Here is an 11,727-nt window from a genome sequence, read left to right as displayed (position 1 = left end):
ACGTTTTGATGTCCCAATGTGAAGTCTGGAGTTGAATGTTATCAATAACTGTTTCTTTTTCTTTATCCAACCAGAAGTGATGAATGAACAATGATTCCAGCCATATAGGCTTTTGAAGCTAATAGCACAACCAATCCCTCAGTGGGAGTAAGAGAAGTAGACCTGTAGCTGGCTAGCTAGCTGACTGGATATTACATGAGAGCTGATGGTAATTTCTTGACAATCTTTTGTTGCTGCTATGTTAAAGTACATGTTAAAGTACATTTTACACCTTCCTCTGACCTCTGGCATTTTGCGCACTTTTACTTTAAGTATTTTCAGTTTTAAAAGTACTTCTGACCATCTTTCTAAACAGGTAACCTTTTAAACGACACAATAAAATAACAATTAAAAAACACCAATAAACGGTTGTTTTTTTTAATCAAGATTTTTAATTGATGTCGACTGCACTGCATTCTTAAATTGGTGAAACGAGTAAGGCACCTTGCCTTTACCCATGAACTCCAAAAACATACGTTGAATATAACCGGGCTTAAGCAGCAGCACGGGATACAGATAGATGGATAGATAGATATTTCATGGGTGTGTCTTTTTGTTCGAACAGCCTCTCGTGCCCCCCTCCCTCTGCCGTCAGTCATCCTCGTGAGCCAGCCTGTGCGCCTACAGCCGCCTCCGACGGGCGGGAAGCACGCGCTGGATTCTGTGGCTGATTTTCAAACTTTAAGCGTCTCCTGAGGAATTAGCCCCAGCCGCAGCTGCCACGGTACACAACACCGGGTCGGATACCGAGCGGGTGTAAGCGGAGGATTTGACCGGACGACGGAGGAAATGTGAGCGACAATGTGACGTTTCGGAGCCTCGACAAGGATTATCGCCGTCTCCAACCGTGGGCTGATTTTCCCTCAAAAGATAAGCGACTTTCGGCATGCAGAGCCTGCTGCGGATCTGCGAGCCTCCACCAACGTGAAGCAAGAGCGTAGCTCTTAAAAGTGCAGCTTTAGCCATCGCTACAAGATTGCTAGTTTTCTCTGAAAGTGCATTTCCTCCCTAAAAACGCTCTCGGAATATCAGAGTCAGCGGTGTGATTTATAATTGATAACGGAGGACGGAGCTGCCGGACACCGCCCGGACCGGGATTTCATCCTCTTTGGGGAAAAGAAAAGGACTGGCAGCTTCCAGCTGGGCGTGCAGACGGACGGAGACGACGCTCATCACCTGGAATGTTTGGAAAGTGAAATTGTTTTAGGTTATCTGTTTAAAAGGGGCCCTTACTGGAGGGATACCTGCATGATTTTGGGAGCAGTCCAGCCATTCAGAGCCCCTAAAGCGGAAGCTCCTATTTTTGTACTCAAGGACACCTTCAGTGTCGGTGGGTGTAGTTTCTTACAGCCTGGCAGTATTTGGGTTTTGAAGCACAAGCCGGAGCAGGATTTCTACGGGGACTTCAGATTATCGGAATTAAAGCTCTTTAGCCCCTCAGCACCACTTTTCTCTGAGGCTTGCTCTCCAGCATCGATGCAGATAGCTCTTCCGTGCCCGTTACTTTAAATACGCTATTGGAGTAACGTTACTTGGGCTTTTTGAGGCGAATAGGAGTTTTATCAACAGCGGTGTGACCTCCTCCCCTCTGCCACCCACCCATCCTGTTCTTTTCAGGAACTACGTGTACAGGAGTGTTTCTCGTGGCTGTGCACGGTAAGCCCACCGGCACCTGGATCCCTTCTTCGCCCCGTTTTTTTTCTTTTCTGCTGCCTAACCGCGCGCAAGTCTTTTCCGCTGCCTGAGCTCACTCACACACTCTCTTTCACACACACCGCTTTTTTTTTCAGCACCAGAAAACAAACAAACAAACAAAAAACTACCAAGATAGCCCCTCTCGCTTCATGTGCAAGGGAAGGAATCGCGCAAGAGGGGAGACCGTGAGTTGGGATAAGGTGCTGAGCCCGATCGGCTTTAAAGCATTTTATTGAGAGGGGAGTCCTCACTGTGATTTCCATTAGTGGACCGATCGGGGGAGAAAGACGAGAGGATTTTTGTGGAGGGGGTAAAAAAGAGACACATCAGGAGGAGAGGAGTTGGTGATCGATGAAGGTAAGGCTGATTGATCGGCTGTTAATAATGCAGTGTGTGTGATGCGCGCAGAGGATGCTCGGTGGGACCGAGCTCTGCTATGCGGTTAATTTATTTTCGCCCCTGCCACGGGGATGCCAGGCTCATGTTAGAGCCAACAGTAGTTTTATTCTTAGTGCCCAGGAAATGAATCATCGCTGTAATCTGATTAGGCTCCTCCAGAACCCGGCTCAGTGTGCGACTTCTCTGTGTTGTTTGTGGGGGCACTGTCAGTGGCACTGCCGTTTTCTGAGGCTACAGACAGTTTATTTAGAGCTCTCCAAAAAGCTGAACTCTCCGCTGCTTCGAAGACAAACTGCTGTTTTGGCTCTGTGGACATTTCTTTGGCGCTTGTATTGGTTTCCGGGTGCACCGGCCAGGCTGGCAGCCCCGCCGTGCCTGTGTATGGGAATGCGCGAGTGCGTGCACGCATGCTAGGTTTCGCGCGCGTGAATGAATGCGTCCGTTCACGCGCATGCGTGCGTGTTTGTGAGTGGGAGCGCAGTGATAGAAGAACCCATTTTGGGGAGCTCTCTGTTTCTGTCTCACTCTCCGTTTCTAAAGCTGCCTCATCATGCCGCTCCAGCTGACTGCCGTTACAACCGCATCTATTATGAAGGAGGCTAGGAGATGAGAACAAGAGTGAAGGAGAGGTGACGCGGGTGGGGAGGAGAAGGTGATACAGGAAGGGAGGAGGTGGAGAGAACAGGAGAAGGTGTAGAGAGGGGCAGAGGGGGCCGGATAATAATGGGAAAACAAGAGGCATTGTTCCCAGAATGTGTTGGATATAAATCAAAACATAATTATAGCTTTTATTGAGCCTTTAACTTCTGCAGCTACGTGCTCAAAGAAGCAGGTGCTCTGGGAACCATCACACCTGGTCATTTATTGTGCAAGCAAAAAATCCCAGGGAAACAAGAAACATAAAAACAATCAGGCCAAATGCTGTTGTGTGAAAGCTGGAAGATGCAGAGAGGAGCAATGCACAGCAGGTTCTTTGTCTGGGATTTTTGTTAACAGAAGGGAAGGAGCCAAGGAGTGGTTAGGAAAAAGGGACAGCTCCACACTGAGAGAGCTTCTGTTCCACATAAAGATCTGAAAGGGCCAACTGAAAATATCTGCAGATGGTAGCTTCAGTCGAGCTACCAAGTGGAGGATTCAGGACCATGGAGAGCTCCACAGGGGCCGGCATTGCTGAGTTTGCACGTGGTCACTGTAATGTCAGAACCACAGAAACCTCCTACACCGTGCAGCAGGGAGCCTGACATACAGGTGTTTGGGTGCCCATAGTATGGTGATAGCACCATAAACAAGTCCAGTAGCTTGTGGTTAGATTTAAACATGTTAAAATGAATTCAGGATCACAGAGAGCTCCTTAAAGGGCCTAACTTGTTTTCAGCAGAATAGATGGAGTCAGTGCATTTTCAGATCCACTTATAGTTTCCACTTCTTCAGAAAGAATTTTCTGAAATCAGACCCTCTTTTGTTTGGTGTCAGCACCTGGGACACCTGAACAGCTTAAACACAACTGGTTGTACTTTGTGGTTAAACATGCTATTGTGAATTCAGGACCACAGAGCACTCATTAGGGCCTCACTGCTGTCTAAAATGTTTCAGGCACAACAAAAAGAAGTAATGTGGTTACAGCATGGGTAAATTGCAGGAGCAAGCTTTGACTTGGTGTAGCTTCAGTGTTGTATTTTGTATCAGTGTTTTTTTTTTTAACTTGGTATTTATAGTTTGGAAATGTTTAGCTTTAGTTCATTTTTCATAGAGCAGGGATATGTTGAAGATACCAGGCATGAGGAAAAACAGAAGATGACACAAGATTCATAGATGTAGTGAAGGAGGACGTGCAGAGGGATGGTGTGACAGCAGATTACTAGGGACAGGGTGAGCTGGAGGCAGATGATCCACTTTGGTAAGAACTTAAATATTATAAGATGGAAAGTATTTTTCAGAGGAACAATATAAGAACTATCGAGTGTGACAACACTGACAAAGGCTAACTATACTAAACTATTTAAAAACTGCATTTTTATTTAAGTTAAATTTTCTAAGCACACAGTATTGTTCAGTCTTTTTTTCAAAAGCCTATTTTTTTGCCTTCAGTTTGAAAAAAGTGTATTTTTACACCTAGTTTTAGTTTAAATTCAGTTTGTGTTCGCTCTAACCTTGGTCAACACCATGGACAGCTCCTGCAATGCTGGTGGTGCTTTGCAGTTTAAACATGTTAATATGCATTCAGGACCATGACCCTCCTTCAAGGGTCCAGCATGTTTCCAGTATGGTGGAGAGATATGATGAAGAGCTATCAATGATTAGAGAATCATTAATAGTTCTAAGAGACGTACAGTGTAGAAAGTCAGTAATATGAGCCCCTCCGGTTTGTTTTAAGCACCATGGACAGTTCTAACACAGTTCCAACACCCATGCCTTCACTTTGTTGTTAGACCTGAACCATGCAGAGCTCGTCAAAGGTCAGGAATAGTGCAGTAGATGCTGACCTTTGATGGCATTCAACAGTCCTCAGCACAATGGAGTAAGCTTATCTGGGTTCAGAGTCACTGATACCGCTTTTCCACCAATGGAAACTGTTGTCATTGTTGGCTTTCAGGACTCAGCCCACATTTTGCCAGGTTTGAGAAATGTTATCATCAACATAGCATTACCAGCAGAAAGTCATGGCATACAGAATGGACTGCATTTGCCAAACATTGGTGAATTTCTTACAGAAGCCCCGCCATAGCCACAATGTTAGGTGGAAATCTGTGTAGCTCTCAGTTGATCACTGGCTTTGTGTCAGCAGAAATTAACTATTGAGTTTGAGTTTCACAAGAATGTAGAGCTGTCTTTAAGAGGTTCTACTTAATTTCACCTGCAACGTAGCTGCTTTTAGGTTGTGGATACATTCTGTAGTTGAAATTGAATATTTACCATGTACTACTGGGACATGAACTCATCACACACATAAATAATGTTATGGTAAAGCATAACATTTTCTAGCTGGTGAGCCCTTGAATCCCTCTGCCAGGTGGGCTTTTGGGGATCACATTTGTGTTTCTCATCATCCACAGTATGAGCCAGTTTAAAAAAATAGCTCTGAAGCTGCTCCTGTGCTGTTTACCGCTACATCTTTGTTTTTTCTCCATCTGTGCCCGGGGACTGCACAAGGTCATCCTGTGCAGCCATTATCAGATACATTTCATGTTTCTCTTGCTGTGGCCTAGACTCACTCCAGCTCTGGGCATTTCCATTCTCTTCCAACAGGCTAAAGAGGGAAAAACAACAACAACATCCAGCTGGACAAGCAGTTATTGTACATAGTCAAATCTTCCCTCAAATTAAAAACAAAATTTTACTGATACATATGAGTTTGTCCCAGATCTGATTGCAGTGAAGAGCTCCACCAAATATTCCAGAGATAGTATAGCTCTTTAAAAAAAATAACCCAACAACACAAAGAACTCCATCATAGTGTCATTGCCACAATGAGTGCCGTGTTAGTTTCCCACTAAGCTTCTTGTAATTCAGAATTAGAATCAAGCACTTTGGAATTAAGAGGAGTTATCGTTAAAAATATTTATAGTGACAGAAACAGATTTCACTGCCAAGTTCTGACATTTTATCCCAAACAAGGACTACAGCTAGTTACTGTACATCAACCAGTTCTCCATCCACTGCAGGTTCTGGTTAAAGTGCCACTCCAGCTCACAGTAGACCTCTTGGGCAGAAATAATTGATGGTTACATTGGAGTACATTTGCAGGAGGACATCCTTTCTTGAAAAGCAGATGAATCACATAGTGGACCACAATAACAACCTGATTGTGGTGGGGAAACATGAGATGGGGAAAGTTCCAGGCTTTCAAAAACTTTCAAAATAAGACTAACAGAATTGTCAGTGAAAGCGAAATGTACTCGGGTGGCCGTTAATATTACATGGGATGTATGAGTATGAGTAAAGTCTTTGTGTGGGAAACACTACTATCACTTTTGATTAAGTGCACTTACGGTGCATTAATGTTCTGCAGGTTTAAGCCTGTCATGCTGGAAAATATAATCAAGGAACGCTTCATCCTCATCCCCACAATCGGAGTCAACGTATCTAAGCTGGTCAGGCTTGGTATCATGTAAACATTACTAGATTTTTATTTTCTGCTACTTCTTTTTTTTTTTGAATTACCACTGCACAGATGTATGCTCCCTCTCATAATTTGAAGCTAACCTTTTATATCTAATTGTCGGTACTTGCAGAGAGAGACGAGCTGCCTTTATATCTACATGTTTAAAGTTAACTGCCTCCTAAAAACATCAGAACTTATCTTCTGCATTACATGTGCTCACAACAGCACTGGCATTGTTTCAGCATATTAGGGGCTGTGTGTGAAGGTGCAGTGGTTTCAATATCTTATTAGGAGCCCGAAAAGCTGCGAAAGCTTCAAGGACAAACTGAATTGGAAGCACAGATTAGGAGAGTAGAACGTTTTGATAGGTGTTACATTTCTCCCATATTTATGTTTTGTTAATATTGTGTCCAAAAAACGTTAATTATTTTTTCGTCACCCTTTCCAGTCTGAGTGTGGGCTGCGAGTTCGGTGTGAATGTGTGTTGTAAGTTGTATACATTTTATTAAAATACATGTGGTTGCACAAGCGGAAGAACAACACCAGCCTGGTAGAAGGAGACAGGTGGACAGACAGGCAAGCAGACTATTTGGCTTGTGCGCTCTTACTCATACAGTGAGCAAGACACAGACTGGCTTAAAGCAGGTAGGCAGACAGACACCAGACATGTAAAAGAGCAGTTGAAGCAGGTGGCTGTGATAATAGACTGAAATGTGTTAATGTGGCTGCAGTGATGCATTGTTTTGTGGTGACTGTTATCATATGGAGAGCATTACAATAGGCTTCACATCCCATTAGCAAACAGTGAGCAAGAGCACATCCCCACCTCCACACTTACTCTCAGTACAGCACTTTGATGCGTTTCCCATTTTCTGCTACCTCTGACACATTTGTTGCTCTTTTTGTCAGATGGCAGAGAAAAGATTTTTGAAACCTCTGCAAACACGGCTGAAAATGTGACTCACAACAAAGGCTCTGGATACTAAAGCTGGAGTTTGCACCTGTTTGGGTTGCAAGTAATCACAGTTTACGTTTTGATTATTTCTCGAAAATAAAGTAAAATAAAGTAATGGTACCCTTGTGGCTTCTACCAGTCACTTGTCAGTCTTGAAGCTCTGTGGAGAATGACCAGTTAATCTAATGTATGTGTTTAGTTTGTGGGAAGCTGCTAGAGGGACAACAACAGCTCCAGCAAGGCTTCTTCATGCTGATTCAAGACAAATATAGGATGAAACCCGTCTCGGTGTGTTAAATATGTATGTCAAAGTCCATTTCTACACATATTTAAATCTAAGAGTAAAATTATTTTACATGTCTTTTGGTAACTGGCTAGAACAGCATGTCTCTTGTTATTGCTCCTTCAAATGTGGAAAAATAGGCAAATATGAATTATTTACTGTATGTGAACAAATACAAACCATCTAGTTGTTCAGCAGGCAGTCTGGCCATTACCTTTGTCTGTGATTAGACCTCTACCTACATAGCAGCTCAAAAAAAGAGTCTGAAACATTTCTAATTTCCTCTGAGGCTTCATTTGTTGGAAAAAGTTGGAAGTTGTTTTTCTACTATGTGATTGTGTTTTGATCTCTAGCAGGTGTCATGTAGGAACCTGCTTTAGTTTTTGGAAGTGCTTTTTCTTACTGATACCCAACAAGGATTGTTATGTAACGACGCTGTCACTCCAGGTACAGAAAAGCAGGTAAGAGCCAGTCACAGGAATCCAGATCATAAATGTTCATTTACATTCCAGCGGAAATTCTCCATCCCGTCTGGTTAAAGAATTAATCTGCAGCTTAATCTCCCAATGTAGAACTATACCCCCAATCCCTCCGTCTATTCACCCATCTGTTTCCTCGTCCATCTGCCCGTCCAACCAGGCAGCCTGTTTTCCCTGCCTGAACTCACTTTGTAGTCTTCCTTCCTGCTTTCTTTTCCTTGTTGCAGGTGCTCTGCAGGTGGACTGTTTTCATCCTGAGATGCTACATTTAAATGAATGACGCTAATCCGTACTTCATTCTACAGCCCGCAGGAGGTCCTTCCTAGCAAATTTCATTTCTTCTCCACTCTCACTGCTTTGGAGGTGTCCCCCCCCCAGCTTATTCAGCCACGGTGTGCCAACGCGACAGCACTAACAGGACTACTGCTGCAGAAATAGCAACTTAAATTACTATAATTTAGAGGTGTGTATTTATCGTAATTCTTCCCCATTTTAGATCTCTTGGTTCCATTATGCTAAAATGTTACTGTAATGGCTGAATGCTGGATTCAAAATCAGTGTCAGCTTTGCTGTTTCATTTTCTAGTTAATCTCAATGTTATTTCTTTTACCCAACGTTGTAATGTCCACACCCACACAAACACACCACAAATACTGTAATCATGGTGTTAATTTGTTTCTCCTGCTCCTCTTTTTCACCTCGCCTCCTCCTGATTTCTCTCCAGCTTATTTTTGTACAATCTTTTTCTCAAAAGATTGTGCGATGATCTTTTTTTTTTCATAAATAGATGGCAGAAGTGTGACCTACATTTCTACCGAAATAAGGGATTGCTGTGTCTTTGCTTTGTTACACTAGTGGAGAAATTAACAGCGGTGTAAAAAATGATTGCCTCTAACTGCACCCCAAACCCAAAGTACCTGTTTTTGTCAAGATGTCAGGAGCTTAATGTAGATGTTTCTAATTTGCCAAGGATGACAGGAGCAATGTGTGAATTCAGTTTTAAAAAAACCTCCACACTGAGAAATGAAGCAGTATAACACCTCAGGGTAATGCATCTGTTAAATAACAAAATCTGTTCCTAAAAATGGTGTCTTCTGCACATTAAAGCAGTCAAGCATTGAAGTAAATCAATTAATTTGGTTAAAGCCATGAATTTATTTTAGAGTTTAACTGCTAAATTAATGATTAGCACTATAAAGAGGGATATACTTTATTTAAAGAACACATCAGGTAAGTTTTACAACTGGACATTGTGTCTTCCTTGTGATGTAAAACAAACGTTCCTGTCTGAAATGACAAACCACATTCCCTCAGAGGACGGTACGAATCCAGACTCACAGCAGATGACTCTGAGGTGTAACAAGGGGGTTGTTTCTTTCCTCTGCCCTGCCACTGGAATGAGTCTTCATGTGTGATCTGACATCTTAGGGATTAATGAGAAAATGGTGAAACGTGTCAAGTCTAAATTGAATATGAGTCGCTGCCGGTGCGGACCCCCGGAGGACTGTCAGTGCGAGGACACATAACAAGAACAACTCCAGTGTAAATCCAATATGCATATCAGCGTGCTAATCTCAGCAGGGATGTGATCTAATGCTCATCACATTACACTCAGTTTTTCTGTTTCCATAGCAGTCAGTCGCTCCATCACGCTCTCCCCGTCTTTCTCCTTTCATGCCCTTCCTTCTCCTATTTTCTTTATTATTTTCCTTTCCTTTTTCAAGTTGAAGGTCATATCTGACAGCATGCTGATGGATGGTGCAGTACAATTTGGGACACATGAGAACAGCGTGTGTGTGTGTGTGTGTGTGTGTGTGTGTGTGTGTGTGTGTGTTGGTGGACACGTTCAGTAAGAATACGCCAGATCAAAAATGGTGAGAAATGATACTTTTTTTTTTTTTTTGGTGACTTTCTTAAAGTGTCGTTTCTTAAGCGGCGCAAAAAGAATAAAATGTTGTTCATCAATTAGCTTGTATCAGTCTTGAGGATTTTGAAGTAGGATTTCGAGTGAATCCCACATGTGGCTTTATAATTACACACTCAAAACATCAGTTAGTGATAGATTTCTAAGATTTCTGTGTCGGACTTCTTTAAACAAAAACGACTGCGCTGAGCAGATCATCTCAGAGTTGGTGTTAATAAATGTTGAACAACACTTTATTGAAATTAAGTTATTGGAATGGAAAAAAGCCTAAGAGGATAGTTGTAAATGAATAAATCTGGTTGTACTGGTTCATATGCTTGCACAGCACACTGCCACCAGGCACAGCAATCACACCCACTGTGGTCTTCATCACGGTTACACATATTTATTTTTCTGAAGAGGTGCACATCCAACCCAAATGTAAAGCAAATCAACAGAGGTCAAATGGACAGATCTTTAAGATCTTTATGAAGCAATCCATCCATCCATTATCAGGGACACCTCCTGTTGATGTTGTGCAGCAGCAGTCTTTGTCTGAGCTTCTCATCCCGTCTCTGAGCCTGATCCCAGACACGCTTCAGAAGAAGCGAATTTATGCCATTTGCAGCTGTAATCTCATTTTTGGGTTAGTACTATCACTGCTTGTGGTCAGGTGAGGGGAGGAATGTTGATCGACCAGTAAATAGCTTTGCTTTTTTAAGCTATGTTAAATATTTCCTGCTTTCAACTTCTCACACGGGAGGATTCAATCACTGAAACCTCTTGGGAGGTGTTGAACATGCTTGAAGCTGATCTTGGAGCTGGTTAGCTGAAGCTAATTAATGTCACACTTAAGTTTGACAATAAAAAAAAAAACATGCCTTCAAAACACAGATAAGAATTTCACTGCATCACGTCCCTTATGATGTAGTGGACTGTCAGTGCGTGCCATGTACTGCAAAGCCTCATGCAGCTCTGTTTGTCCGTCATACAGAGTTAAGGCTGTGCTGCTGCCGGCCCGCTTCTCCTCCTGAATCATGTGGAGCCTTTCAAAGGCCAAAGGGTGTCTTTGTGTGTCAGGCCCCTTTGAGATTAAAAGACTTGGGATTTTACCGGCAGGAATACATGACTGCTGTAGAGCCGGATGTGACAGAGAGTGGGAGAAGCAGATGGAGGTTGCTGTAAGGTGAAGCCTCTGTAGATTTACCCTCCATTTCACTGTCCATCAGACACAGTGTGAGTGCACGCACACATGCATGTGCACAGACACGACAGGGAGGTAAATCAGTGCCCCTTGTTCTTGTGAACCCTGATTGCTCCGGTCTGCTCCTCCTCTCACCTTAACTCAGTGTTTTCTTCCACATCCTTGTTACTGTTCATATCAGAGATCTTCATGACTCACAAATCCCACTCTGAATTAAGTCTCTGTAATCGTTTGGAACTCTGGAACATTTTCTTCTGGGAATTTGCAAATCCCCTTAACCCTTTCCATCTGAGTGGGTGCAGTACCGAGACCAGGCTTTATATTCTTATTAAAATACAACCCATTTTGTGAAGGCTGCAGAGCATGGCACATTCAATGAAGAAGGCAGAAGAAGAAAACAGACACACAAACACTTTTCTGTTGCACTGAATTTTATGAAGATGGCTTTTTAGCTTTTAGCTTAGATTTTCAGAAGCTTTTAGAAAATATTGAAAAAGGGTACCTCTGACTCATCAAAGAGTTTTTTTTTTTTCATATCTCGGTTTGGATTTGTGATGGGAAGAGAAAGACTCGTGTCTATCTTAATAAGACAGATTACAGTGGTGGAGATGTTACCGCCTGGCTCAAAGTAGACCTGGGCGATATAAGATTTTTTCATATCACGATAT

At 42.8% G+C, this 11,727-nt stretch overlaps 1 protein-coding gene across 2 annotated transcripts in view; it reads left to right on the top strand.

Moving 5' to 3' along the window:
* Positions 1-628: 628 nt before the first annotated feature.
* Positions 629-11,727, top strand: part of LOC102192222 (leucine-rich repeat and fibronectin type III domain-containing protein 1-like protein) — a 394,097-nt gene continuing 382,998 nt past the window's right edge. For both annotated transcript variants that reach the window (XM_005737443.2, XM_005737442.2), the window contains exon 1: positions 629-2,091. The gene's annotated coding sequence lies outside the window, so the exon portion shown is untranslated. The remainder of the gene's footprint in view (positions 2,092-11,727) is intronic.

The sequence above is a fragment of the Pundamilia nyererei genome, unplaced genomic scaffold (assembly GCF_000239375.1).
Source record: "Pundamilia nyererei isolate P.nyererei 1_Seehausen unplaced genomic scaffold, PunNye1.0 scaffold00076, whole genome shotgun sequence".
Classification (NCBI taxonomy): Eukaryota; Metazoa; Chordata; class Actinopteri; order Cichliformes; family Cichlidae; genus Pundamilia; species Pundamilia nyererei.
This window is presented reverse-complemented; position numbering and strand designations above follow the sequence as displayed.